The sequence below is a fragment of the Pteropus medius genome, unplaced genomic scaffold, assembly GCF_902729225.1.
Source record: "Pteropus medius unplaced genomic scaffold, Ma_sr-lr_union100, whole genome shotgun sequence".
Taxonomy (NCBI): Eukaryota; Metazoa; Chordata; class Mammalia; order Chiroptera; family Pteropodidae; genus Pteropus; species Pteropus medius.
In genome coordinates, this window is record NW_024344253.1 from 8,775,249 (window position 1) to 8,789,889 (window position 14,641).

At 32.7% G+C, this 14,641-nt stretch overlaps 1 pseudogene; it reads right to left on the minus strand.

The window, feature by feature from the left end:
• Window positions 1–3,427: 3,427 nt before the first annotated feature.
• LOC120608025 (uncharacterized) lies at window positions 3,428–3,546 on the minus strand (annotated as a pseudogene).
• Between the last annotated feature and the right edge of the window lie 11,095 nt (window positions 3,547–14,641).

Here is a 14,641-nt window from a genome sequence, read left to right on the forward strand (position 1 = left end):
CACACAGGGCTTAATACTAAGCCACTGACATCTTTGTATAATTTAGAAAAACTCATTCCATTTGGAGAGAAAGTCCCACAGGCACACAGTTTGGGAAACAAACTGACTCAAAGTGAATTAAGAAAAAGAAACTCTTAATCCTTGCAGATGTAGCTCTTTGCCAGGATGCATGGCTTAGCAAGTGGATATTTACTAGACTTCAATTCTCCTTTCTGTCACTGTCTAGCTGGGTGATCTGGGATATATTAGTTTACCTCTTTCATTTTAGTTTTCTCCCCCTGTAAAATAGGGACAATCATATGGAGTTCATAGTGTTGGTAAGAATATGACATGAGATAATGGATGTAAATTGTCTAGCTGGATATGTGGCATATAAACCCTAATCAGTAAATTGTACTGACATTTACAATTATCATGTTTTATACTACCACCCCTATTTTCAGGGCTAGTTCATTTTTTTCATCGAATTGAAAATTTTGGTATGGAAATTCAATATATTTATAAACACAAATGCATTTTTATTTATTTATTTTTGACTGAAATATTTACTGATGATCATAATCAGGCCCATACCTCTTAAATAAATATTAACAAGATGATTTTAAATTATGATGGATTTTGAGAAAGACATTTGTTAACATGATCAATTATTCCCATTCGACTGATGAGAGCGCTTTCCATTTTCTGAAAAACAATTTGTGAAAAAATATCAGATTACTGATCACAAAAATGTCAAAACCACCTACTTACCTGGTTAAAAAAAAAAGCAATAGAAATGATTCTCCACACAGCACTAAAGAAAAAGGCGTTAGCCTTGACCCATGGAGACAAGGTAATTTATTTTTTCAGCCTAGACTCATTAAAATTCTTGTTTTCTCTGGCAATATTGCTGCAGGTTATATTCAGTGGACCAAATTCACATCAGTCTTTTAACCTCTCTAGAGCACTTTGTAACTGTACATATGGCTTTGAGTGGAGCTTTTCCTATTTTATAATTGAGCTCTTCATGCTGAAAAACCTCTGGGGGATTAGGAGGGAAGCCAGGAAGATGTGAATGTAGGAGGATTTGTGCCAAAAGGTTTCTGTTAAACATTAGTATATTTGCATATGCAGAGTATAATTGGCTTCCACATTTTGGCTAGGTTTATAATTACAATATATCAAAAACTTTATGTGAAAAGGAAACATTTAGGCAAAACTGACAATGGAGGCAAAGATGACAAATATTTAAATGTTTACAGATATTTAGATGTTCCCAAATCTGGAAGCTGCTTGTTACATAATTAGAGACAACAGATAAGAAAATATGCAGCGTAAGCATTGTTTGATTCCTCAATCCTGGTGTTCTACCTGCATTATGTATATGGTAGAAAAAAAATGAGTGTAATGAATGTATTTAATCAGATATTTGAAGTTATTTTATTTTTATTTTATTATTTTTATTTTATGTTGTTTTATTATTATTATTTTATTACTTCAGACAAGATCTACATAAAGGTAGTTAAAGAGCTAAAGTTTGTGAGAGGAACTTTTTTTATATAGAATCATTCTGTTTTGCAAAACTCACTGATAGTCGAATATCAGTGAACTTAATATTTAACCACGTTAAGTTTTTCATGTGCTTTGTGACTTCAATAGTTTCAGCAAAATCAGAAGTTTGAATCGTCATCTCTTCATATGTCGCGTACAATGTGTTTGATTCAGTGCATCTTCAGAACTGAAAAATAGATATAATTAGACCATAAAAATAACCCCTTTATTTTTTTAGAAATGAAAAGATACTAAGAAAGGGGTTCCAAACCATCAAATGTAAGAACATCTATTTCCTGTAAAAAGAAATATTTTACCTTTTCCAAATGCTTTGATCAATTGAACCTACTATGGCAGGCTAACTTGGATCATATATTAGTTGTAACATTTTATTTGAAAAAAATTAAATAAACTGAAACTGCCATTCTATTATGGGTTAAATTATATGGAATGTTTTACATTTTTAAATGTTTTATGATTTTTAAATGTATTATTTTATATAATTTTTATTACCAATTTGTGATATAAGTATGACAGGTATGACATTAATATTTGTTTTAATCAAGGTAAAGCCTCTTTTAATCAAATTAAGTATCATATAAATGAAATTTAAAGCTAATTCTTTTTACGACCTGACATTCATTGCTCTGGCTACTGCGTCTATACTCAAATAGCTTGAATAAAAAGAATTTTCTTTTTAGAGATATAATCTTTTTTTTTCCTAGAGATATAATCATTCTATTGTCATCCTTTTGTTACTTTGATTTGGTTCCTTTGGGGTTTATAGCAGTTGACTTACAACTGAGACTTATGAAATGTGACCAGCACTCAGTAGGTGGCACTAATGAGACATAAAATACTGAATTGTCACCTCCTATTGCTCAAGATTTATTATAGTTTAGTGATAAGGATGTTGGGGTAAAGACAGGTTGATCATACTGTCTCCCATTTGAGGAGTGCTGATGTCACATAAACTGATTTTAGAGATTTATTCAATTTCTACTTTATCCTGGATTTAAAGATAATGATTATTTTTTCTTGTTTACTTCATAATATTTGAAAATAATAAAGTACCTTCTTGCACTGAAAACTAAGCCTCATCGTTTGCCTACATGAACTGCCTTCCAATCATATGCTGCAAGAAGAGAAAATAATTGATCATATTGCAATGATTCCATTAAACACAAAATACGGAATTCAAATGAAATTCTTGGGAGCAACAAACCCCCAAGAAATTATAATCTTGCTTATCTTTGAGAGATGCCTAGATTATTTGCCAGGTTCACATTCAGGCTAAGAGCTTCAAGTTTAAAAATTTCTTTCATTTTTTTGGCTCTACTAAACATTCAGATTGAAAACCAGATGTACTGTGGCAATTAAATGGACCTTTTAGAATAAGAAAATATTATTTAATTAGAAAAGACTGAAGTATTTGCTTACTTTGTCAATTTAATAATTAAGCTACATAAGTAACATTTGTTCATGTGTTAGGAGGTGCCATGGTGTCTTCTGAGCAAGTTTTTTGAGAAGTATATCCCACTAACAGAGAAAGAGCTGCATTTTAAATGGGGATTTAGTGGAATTTACTAAGAACATACTAATGCATGTTACCTGAAGTCATATTTCTACAGAGATTACAATGTCATTGATATTTCTGTTATCCTAAGTTTTTCAATGTTCAACTTTCTTGTAATAAAACCTAATGTGATTCCAATTCTGTTCTAATTTGCAGAAAGTGACCTATTTCACATTTTCGTGAATCCAATTTGAAACCAGCCAATGGATAAAACTATTTTATTTTATTTTATTATTATTTTTTTAGGCGAGGCGACCCTTGGTTGACCTTACAGATTGCAAGGACCTTGTCATTTTACAATCCCTTAATTTTTACTTTTTACGCCTACAGCACCTGGTCTTCTTAGGTGGTCTCTCATCTAAGTACTGATCAGGCCCGACTCTGCTTAGCTTCTGAGACCAGATGAGATCAGGCTTGTTCAAAGTGGCATGGCCATAGATGGATAAAATGTTTTAAAGAATTTTCTTCTAACTTGAAGCAATGATCTAGTCAATTTTTCTTTTTTTTTTTTATCAGTAACATTAATAGTTGGAAAACTCTTAGAAATCACATTATTATGTAACCAAAGCAACTTTTTCTTATTAAGTATTTAATTTTTTAGTTTCTATCGAGAAATCAGGAATTATGACTGTTGTAGTCATTGCTCCCTTTCCAACAGAAATGACCTCTTCCCAGGTACCAGATTTTGTTGTGTGTAAACCGAAGGCCATGCATCAGTGAGCTCAGAGCACAAATATTTTGGTGGCACAGCCACAGATCTTTTGTCATTTTATAGGATTGAGTTGAAATGGTTTCCAAATGGGAGGGGACTTCTAAAACAGCCTATCAAGTTCTCTGTGGGATTTTCTGAGATAAACTTACTTTATTTCCTGTCTTCACATACTCAACAATTGGGTATGACTTATTTGTATCTATTCATGGGATCAAAGCTGACGAGGAAACTGATGTGAATTACATCCTCTATTTAGAAATCTCCCAAATTTAGGGTGTTCGTAGATTTTTTCTATAAATGGATAAAGTAGTAAATATGATAAATAGTTGTGTAAACATCAGCACAATTTAAAAATATTTCATTGCCCCTCAAAACAAAACCCATACCCATTAACATTTCCCCCCATTTCTTCTCATTTTCCCCCAGCTCCCTAGTCTTAGGCAACCACCAAAGTAGTTTTTGCCTCTATAGATTTGCTCATTCTAGACATTTCATATCAATTTCATATAAATGGAAGCATATACAGGGAGTCCTGTGTTCCTGGCTGCTTCCACATGGAAAGGAGCTTCTGTCATACTGAGTTGGCAGTATGGGGGACAGAAGTCTCAGACTGAGTCTCAAGTGATAGACTTCGAAGTTTTTTTGCTGAGCTTTAGTACATATTATTGAATAATATTTCTTCACTTGCTATATACACTTTGGACAATTTCTAGAGACATTAAATAGTTGCTATGTTTATTTACAATTTTGACCAGTTTTGGATGTTCCTCTGGGAAGAATATCTGCAGAGCTCTTTATGTTGCCATTCCAGTCTGGGCTACTTCCGCTTCTATTTGTAGGGGCATATCCAAAAGCCCTGCTCCAGTCCCAGTACAAGCTCCTCTCACCATTTCATTCAGTCATGTTTTCTTAACATTTCCTCCATTTGGAAGAAATTAGTTAAAGTTTTTTACCAGACTACGAAGCTTGCTATCATTGACCTGCTCTCTGGAATAGGATAACCACAGGGCATCGCCCTCTTGCAAGAAGGTTCTATCTTCTGAATATCTCTTTGCATTCATGGTGAATTCTGTTAGTGCTGATTTTCCTGTGAGGAATCTTGTTTTTCCTAAAAGTCTCTTTGAACTGGTAGTCAAATTTTGTATTATCTATCATATGCTTTGTATCTATTCTATGCTTACTGCCCAAGTAAAATTGGGAAACAATATTTACACACAAAATATTTGTTTCCTAAGACAAATTCATGTGGTAGTTGTTACTTCTACATATACCTTTACCTGTGTGTGCTGAGGTATCCCATAGGCCACCTGGATTACAGATGTTGTGGTCTCCAATATGTGAGTTTACTTATGTTCTCCATGGATCTGTCTGCTTCAATAATATTCATGTTGTATTTTTTTTTTAAAGCAACATAAGAAAATTTTGACACTTAACATTTATGATATGTTGGGTGACAGATAACTTTCCACCTCTATTACTTGATCTTTTTCTTAACAGTTCATCATCAAAATTGATAGTTACACAGTAATCTCGAGTTCAACTATTAAATAGGGTTCTTAAGTGTTGATGCGGAGAAGACATTCTCATGGATGTCCCCAAAGAGTCCCTGGTACTACATGTAATCTGTAAAATGAGAGCCAACAGATAACCACATTCGTGTCCTTCCATTTAGCCAGCATAAGAGTTTCTGTGGTTTCATCAAATAAATATGAAATAATTCACATTATTTATGAATAATAGGTCTGCTGCCTCCCCCCTCAGGCCATGGCATTTTGTTTCAGTAATGGCAGAAGTTTCAGCCAAGAAAGTGATTTGCCCTTATAAAGAAATATGAATCCAAACTAAGGTAAGAGACAGAATTCTTATTTTCCTCAAAGTATCTCTCAAGGCACCAAAGTTAGATTTACTTTTCTCTTTTGAGTAATTAATTTATTAGCTCCCTTTTTCAAATATTATTTCACCTTCTTTCATTAATTTGTCATTTATTTCCCTAAACATTTCCTCTCAACATAGGACTAGTTTAACAGGTAGGTTTAGTTTGGCAACTGAACAATCACTCTCTCTGGTATCCCAACCCTTACACATTTCCAGTTCCATGGGATAACAAATCTGTATGTCTTTGCATTGATTTTCTTGCCTTATTGCACTGACTAGAACTCCTGTAATAACATTGAGTAGATGTGCTCAGAGCAGACATTTTGCCTTGTTCCTTATCTCAGTCTTTCACCATTAAGAATAGTGCTCATCACAAGGTGTCTGTGGATTTTTAAAATCATGTTGACAAAGTTCAAATTTCTTGTTGCTGAGAACTTCTATTGTGAATAGATGTTGCATTTTCTCTGATGCTTTTTCTTCATCTACTGAGATGTGAATACGTTTTTTTTCCCTAGTCAATTAATGTAGTGAATTGTACTGATTTTTAGGTGATGAACCAATGTTGCAATCCAAGGATAATCTCTACTTGGTCATAATATATTATTCTTTTCTGAAAGACATTTTTTTGGATTTGATTTGCTAAAATTTTGTTAAGAATTTTTATATCTATGTCCATGAGAGATAATGGTCTATAGATTATTTTTTCCCTTGTAATGCTTATGTTTAAATATAGTTTCAAAGTAATGACAGCCTCGTAGAGTGAGTTGGGAAATAATACTTCTTCTTTTATTTTATAAAAGATTTTGTTTAAAATAAAATCATTTTATCATATCTCTTTGTCTTGATTTATTTTTAATAGCATTTAATAGCATTTATTTGGTTTCTTTTCTCTTTCTTTTCTTTGTTTCTTTCTTTTTTTTTTTTTACTTACTTGTATTATCTTTGCTTAAAATTGGCATTACTTCTTTCATAAATATTTGGTAGAATTCATCAATGAAGCCACCTGGACCTTGAGTTTTCTTTGTGGGAAAGTTTCCAAATTTAATAGCCTATTTCATATAAGACTATTTAGGTTATTGATATCTTCTTATGTTGGCTTTAGTAGTTCATTTCTTCCAAAATGAATTTGTTCATTTCATCTGAGTTGTTGAATTTATTGTCATAAAATTATTCATTATTTTGTATATATTTTAATAATATCTGTGGAGTATATTGACTTCATATCTTTCATTACTGGTATTTCTCATTTTTGTCTTCTCTCTTTTTTTCTGATAAGTCTGGCTAGAGGTATATCAATTTTATTGACCTCAAATAATCAGCTTTTGATTCAATTGATTTTCTTCTGTTCTTATGTTTTCTATTTTATTGAATTTACTTTTAACTTATATCCTTTCTTCTGCTTTCTTTGGGTTACCTTGCTATCTTGTTCCAGATGTTTAAGATATAAGCTAAAGTCATTGATTCTTCTGTATTATAGGCATTTAGTGGTATAAATTTCCATCTAATCACTGCTTTATCTGTATCACACAAATTAATATTGCACAAAATGTTGTGCTTTTGTTTCCATTAACTTCAAATTACTTTCTAATTTTCCTTTTGATTTATTCTTTGAATAAGTCATATAGATGTGTATTATTTATTTTACATAGATTTAAGGATTTTCCAAGTAACCTTCTATCACTGAGTTCTAATTTAATTCGTTTGTGGTCACTTAACATAGTTTTAAGTTTTGAATATTTTTATATTTATCGAGACTTTTTTTATGGCCCAGAATGCATTTGATCATTGTAAATATTCTGTATGCGGTAGAAAAAATGTATATATATATTGCTGTTGTTTGGCGAAGTATTTTATAAATGCTAATTAGGTCAAGTGGGTTTATAGTATGGCTACCAACTTACATAACCTAATTATCCCAGTCAATTTGTCCCAGTAATGTTCAAGTAATATTATACCATTTCACATACAGATGAGAACCTTACAGGTGTATACTTGCATTCCCTTCTCCCTTTCTTTGTGCTATTATTATCACATATTTTACTTCCATGTATGTTATAATTCACACAATATGTATTTATTACTTTTGCTTACTCAGTTATCTTTTAAAGAGATTTAAACCATAAGAAATAAATTTATATATTTACATGCTTTTATTCATTTTTGCTGATAAAGATAGAATTATTTTACATCTGTCTGAAAATTTTCTTTTAGTCTCGTAGCATGGGTCTGCTGGTAAGTTTGGTATGTCTGAAAAATTATGTATGTAAGCTTTGTTTTTGAAAGTTCTTTTCTTGAGTATAAAATTTTAAGTGACATTTTCTTTTCTTTTGTTATTTTAAATACATTCCTCCACTGTTTTTGGGCTTACCTTGTTTCCAGTAAAATGTCTCCTGTCATTTTATTTGTGTCTCTGTACATGTTTGTTTATTATTTTATTTATATTTGGCTGATATTACTATTTTCTCTTTGTCGTTGTGATTTGATTATGGTGTACCTTGGTATATAGATTTTTAGGCCATGGGTGTAGTTTATTTAAAAAAAAACAAACCCCAAATAAGACTTCTTTTGACACTAAAATACAAAGCAGGTAATCCTATCAACTAGTTTTCATAGACATAAATATCTATGTAAAATGCAGCACCTTATTAGATAAATGACTTTTATCATATTTATTTTTTTAAAAAAATAGACTTTATTTTTAGAGCAATTTTAAAAGCAGTTTTAGATTCACAAAAAAATTGAGCAAAAGGTACAAAAATTTATTATATATTCTCTTCCCTCAGTCATGTACAGCCTCCCTCGCTATCAACATCCTGCATAGAGTGGTACATTTGTTATAATTAATGGACGTACATTGACACATCATTATCACCCAGAGTCCATAATTTGCATTAGAGTTCACCTTTGGTGTTGTATAGTCTATGGGTTTTGACAAGTGTGTAATAACATGTATCCACCATTATGATATCATACTGCTGCTTCTTTTTTCCGTCCTCCCTAGGGAAATCCCTGACAACTATGGTTCCCTTTATTCTCTCCATAGTTTTGCTTTTTCAAGAATGTCATATGGTTGGAATCATACAGTAAATAGCTTTTACAGATTGGCATCTTTTACTTAATAAAATACATTTACATTTTCTCTATGTCTTTTTATGATTTGTTATCTCATTTTTAGAGCTAAATAATATTTCATTGTATGTATATACAAGTTTATTCATTCATCCATGGGAAGACTTCTTGGTTACTTTAACATTTTGGCAATTCTGAATTAAGCATATAAATATGCGTGTGTAGGATTATATGTGGATATAAGCTTTCAGCTCATTTGAGTAAATATCAAGGAGCACAATTGCTAGATTGTATGGTAAGAGCATATTTAGTTTTGTAAGAAACTGCCAAACTACATTCCAAAGCAACGGTATCATTTCGCATTCACACTAACAATACATGAGTTTCTGTTGTTTCACATCCTTAACAGCATTTGATGTCATCAGTGTTTTTGATTTTGGTCATAGTAATAGGTGTTTAGTGGTATCTCATTGTTTTAATTTGCAATTCTCTAATGACGTGATGTTGAGCAAGTTTTGGTATGCTTATGTGTTCTTTGATCAGGTGACTCGTCAGTTCTTAACTTTTTTTTTTTAATTTTTGTACTGTTGAGTTTTAACTGCTCTTAGTATATTTTTCTCTCAGTCTGTGACTTGTCTTCTCATTCTTTTGACATTATTTTTTTGCAAAACAGAAGTATTTAATATTGATTAGCTCATTAACCCAAGCTTATCGATTCTTTCTTTCATGGATTGTGCAGTCATGCAACATTTAATAAAGGGGATACGTTATGAGAAATGCAACAACATTAAGTGATTTTGTCATTGTGTGTGAACATCACAGAGTGCACTTATACAAACCTAGATAGTAGAGCCTACTGCACATTTAGGTTATGTGGTATAGACTATTGCTCCTAAGCTATACACCTATACGGCATGTTATGATACTGAATATTGTAGGTAATTGTAACACAGTGGTAAGTACTTATGTACCTAAATATACCTCAACATGGAAAAGGTACAGTATAAATACAGTATAAAAATAAAAAATGGTATACCTGTATAGAGCACTTATCATAAATGGAGCTTGCAGGACTGGAAGTTAATCTGGGTGAGTCAGTGAGTGGTGAGTAAATGTGAAGATCTAAGACTTAAACTACCATAGACTTTATAAAAATTGTACACTTAGGCTACACTCAATTTATAAAATTTTTTCTTTCTTTGATAATAAATTAACCTTAGCTTACTGTAACTTTTTAAATTTACAAACTTTTAATTTTTTATCTTTTAGACTTATAAAACACAGCTTAAAACAAGCACATTGTACAGTTGTACAAAACTATTTTCTTTCTTTATTTCCTCATTCTATAAGCTTTTTTCTATTTTTAAAATTTTAATTTTTTAATTTTTTAGAGTTTTTTAAATTAAAAATTTACACACAAACATACATATTAGGCCTCAGCCTACACAGTGTCCGAATCATTAATATCACTGTCTTCCACATCCACATCTTGTCCCACTTGAAGTTCTTCAGGGGCAATAACACGCATGGAGCTGTCATCTCCTAGGGTAACAATGCCTCCTTCTGGAAGATCTCTTGAAGGACCTGCCTTAGGCTCTTCTTGAGGAGCACTCTTTTCAGAAATATGTCCATTGTAGTGTGCTTGGTTTCCTTTCTTTTCTTTTCTTTTCTTTTTTTTATCATAGACTTTCATGTAAGCAGATAATCCACCTCTCTATTAATAAAAATCTTTCAGCGTTGAGGTCCATGTTTTCAAACTTTATAAGAAGCTTGTAAAGGTCTGGAAAAGGTTCTGCTAAACTCTTCACTGTAAATTTTCTTGCGGGTTCTTCTTTTTCTTCTCCATTTTTTCCCCCTCTTTTCTTCAACTATGTGTTCTAGTTCCAACAACTGCTCATTACCTGTCATTCACATCCACACCCAGGTTAAAGTTGTTTGCCATGTCAACCACAGCCTTGTTGACTTTTGCAGCTTCCTCATCTTTGGGAAATTCTTTGTTGTCATTAACTGACTTCTTGAGTGTCTTCCTTCAAATGCCACTCATATACTACTTAGTGACATCGCCCCAAGGCCAAGCAAAGTTTTAGATGCAGTCACAGATGTTTTAATCCTTCCAGAAATGCATCAGTGTCTTCTCAGTGTCTTCTTCTGTTACAGCAATAGTCTGGGCAAAGGGCCTCCCAGGCGGTAAGCCTTAAAAGCTGCTCTAACTCCTCGATTTATTGGTTGGATCAAAGAGGTGGTGTTTGAACGGAGAAACAGCACTTTTATATGGGGATGAAGATCATGAATGAAAGGACCATGTCTGAGAGCATTATCAACAATAAGCAAAATCTCGAAAGTATGTTATTCTCCATTTCTCTGGCATAGCAATTCAGGAGGGCATCTCGGAAGAGGAGTTGGGTCATCCATGACTTCTTATTTCGCCTGTAGTACACTGGCAATGTGTGCTTACTAACATACTTGAAAATCTTGGAGTTCTCACTGTGTCAGATCACAAAAGGTGTCAATTTGTAACCTGCAAACTTGCCCCCAGGCAAGACCATTATCTTGTCCTTAAAAGCCTTGAAACCTGGCTTTGATTTTGTCTCCTTATTAGTTAAAGTCCATTTAGGTATCTATTTTCATTTAGGTTTCATCCATACTGAATATTTGTTATGGTAAGTAATATTTCTCCACAATCAGCTTATCTGGAGTTTCCAAAAACTTCAGTTGCCTTTATGTCAGCACTCACAGACTCTCCACTCACTTTCACATTATGTAATGAATGATGATTCTTGAATCATTCAAATCATCCAGAACTAGCAGTAAAATCAACATTGTAGTCAGGTCCAGGTTTTTTTTTTCAATATTGCAAACACACTTTTTGCGTCACTCAACGATGATTATCGTGGTGCTGTGACGGATATGCTTCTGTGTCTGGTCTTCAATCCAGGACATTAAAAGTTTCTCCAAGTCTGATATGGCCTTTCTCAAATTTTTGTTAGTCTCATTTCCTTCAATGAAGCACATCCTTTGACAGCTTCTGTCTTTTCTTGCTCTTCAGGATTGTAGCTATGGTTGAATGGAAATGTCTGAAGTGAGCAATAACAATAACCATTATTGGTTTTCTACTTTTGTAGTCTTTAGTCACTTTTAATTTTGTTTCCAGGTCAATCACTCAGTGTGGCCTTTTACTGGCAACATTAACAATGGATATTGTATGCTTAGGGCCTGAAATGAGCAAAGCAACGAGATTAAATCAAGTACATCAAGCACTAGAGAATGATGTAATGAAGAGACACGGTAAACGTAAGATGTATGAGGCTGCTGCCAGTCCAGCATTACATGGCATAGAGTTTTACAGCAAACTTTTTTTTTTTTTGTAAATAGGAAAAGTACACTCTACAATAATGATTAAAAGTATAGTACAGTAAATACATAAACCAGTGAGTGATATAGTCATTTGTTATTTTTATCAAATACTATGCTTTATATATAATTGTATATGTTGTACATTTATATGAACATAATGTAGTGTATGGTACATTGATTACAAAACAAAGTTTATCTCTTCAGGGGATGCTAATTTCTGATGTGTATTAATTCTATACAATTGAGACTATACCCACATACTTATATATAATTTGATGATGCATCTAAATAATATAAAAATAATTATAATGACTTTTAACATATTTTAATACAGTATTAATAAAGCCATCATTATTAAAACATTCATTATACCTTTCACTCCCATTAACCAAGCCTTTGACTAAATACATGTGGATTCACTTGATATGGAAAAAATTCAATAATCCAGATGCCTTATTTCTACAGTGCCAGGCAATTAGATATTTTTAATTTAGTTTTTATACCAAACATTTTTTTCTCATCTAAAGTAAGCAATTAGCATCATACAGACAACATCCGAAGAAAATATAGATATCTATACTGCAGTTTAGACTGCAATATGTTTTCATATAAAATGAATTAAAATGAGATAGTTGCAGTTTGAAAGTTTGAGGGATTTCATAATTTAGAAGATGTCAAAAGGAAAAACTTAAATAACTTCGAAGATAAAATATCTAGAGACATTTTCAATTTGACCTTTACATGATATATAAATATGAATTGAATATTCACGTATATTAAAATGTTTGTATATGAACATTCTATTTAACCAACTTTAACTTAATAACAGATTATTTTAAGTAATGAAATCCAAGAGGAGTACATTGAGTATAGCATTCAAGAAAAGTAAACTGAGTCAGAAAACATAAAATTGATTATTATGCAAATATTTACGTTATCTAATTCAACTCTGATAATTAAATGCTGTTTTTGGTCATCAAAATCTGAAAATTTTTCTTAAATTTTACAAATAGTTTGGCACACTTCATTAGCTTATGGCTAGATCATTGTAGGTAGTCCTTGACTAATTTCCTTGTTGTCACACAATTTTATTCTTTAATAACCAAGAGCTAAGCAACTGTTTCCCCCCCGCCACCCCAAATGAAAAGAAAGTTATCTGGTTAACTTCAAAACTGTGTCATTTCTGCGTAGTTTATATTAGATTCAGATAGTGTTGTTAATTTGGGAAGTTATTTTGTTCTTAGGGACATCATATTTAAAATAATGTCTCAGATATATATTAAGCATATATTTAAGGCTAACATTGCTCAGTCAAAGGCATACATATGTTTGGCCTTAAAAGATATTGTCAAACAAGTCTCCAAAAGAAAATACAAAGTTGGAATTCGCTTTGGACAATTGTCAATTTCTGCTAAAGTCGAACATACTTAATCATTGTGACCTAGCAAATCTATATCTGAGATTCAAATATGTACCAGAAGACTAGCTAGAAACATTATTGAAATTAGCTAAAACTATAGAATCCAAATGTCAACCAACCATAAAAGAAATACATAAACAGTGGTGTATTTATACTGGAAAACTACAGAGCAATGGAACATTCTACATGTGAAAGCATGCGTGGATCTCACAAAATGCAATGTTGAGTGGAAGAAGCTGGGCACAAGATTACTTACTTTATAATCCCATTTCTACTATGCTCAAGAGCAGGCAAATTAATCTTAGATGATAAAAAAACCAGAATGAATGTGGTCACCTTAGGAGATAGTGACCAGATTGTAGGTTCTGAATGGTGGTTAGATTGCGCTGTACATTTAAGAATTGTGTACTTTATGTATGTAACATTTCAATAAAATAAATTTAAAAATAATATGCCAGCTGTAGGAAAGAGTCTTTATATTTGGGGGGAGAAAAGTAGATCAAGGAAGAAAAGTGAATTCCATTAATTTACTTCATTCTTTGTCACTTATTCTCTTTCCTAAATTCAGTGTTAGAGCCTCAGAGACTTGCCAGCTCAGTCTCCAAATCCTCAGAGGTCCATAAACTTCTTGTCTGGGGCTCCCCCTGCTCAGAAACGGGTGCTGATAAATGTATATAGGGATGTAGTGTGAGAGAGCGGTCTCAGATCCCCTTCAATAAAATAGGAGCTGCAGAAACGAGCAAAGCTGTAGGACTAGCCAAGTGTCAGCCACTGCACGCTAGTTCCCAGTGCTTCTGCTGCGATTCGCTGCAAAGCAACAGGATGACTTCCTCGCCTCCTAAGGAACAGTCGGGCAGGTACTATTATTAATCCCAGAGGGACAAATCTTTGTTGACAAAAGGTTTATTCTCCATTAGCTATAAAAGAGAACAAACCAGTCAAGACTGGAACAAAGACGCAACTGCTTTGCCTTTTTTCTTTTTCGTTTTTTTAATTAGGAGCCAGCAGGAGACCATGTGCCTCTTCTAGAGGTGAAACACCCGAGAGCGTGGACAGACTTCTAACTGGCCCTGTAGTCTTCAGGACGCGCGCCCTGACTCGTCCT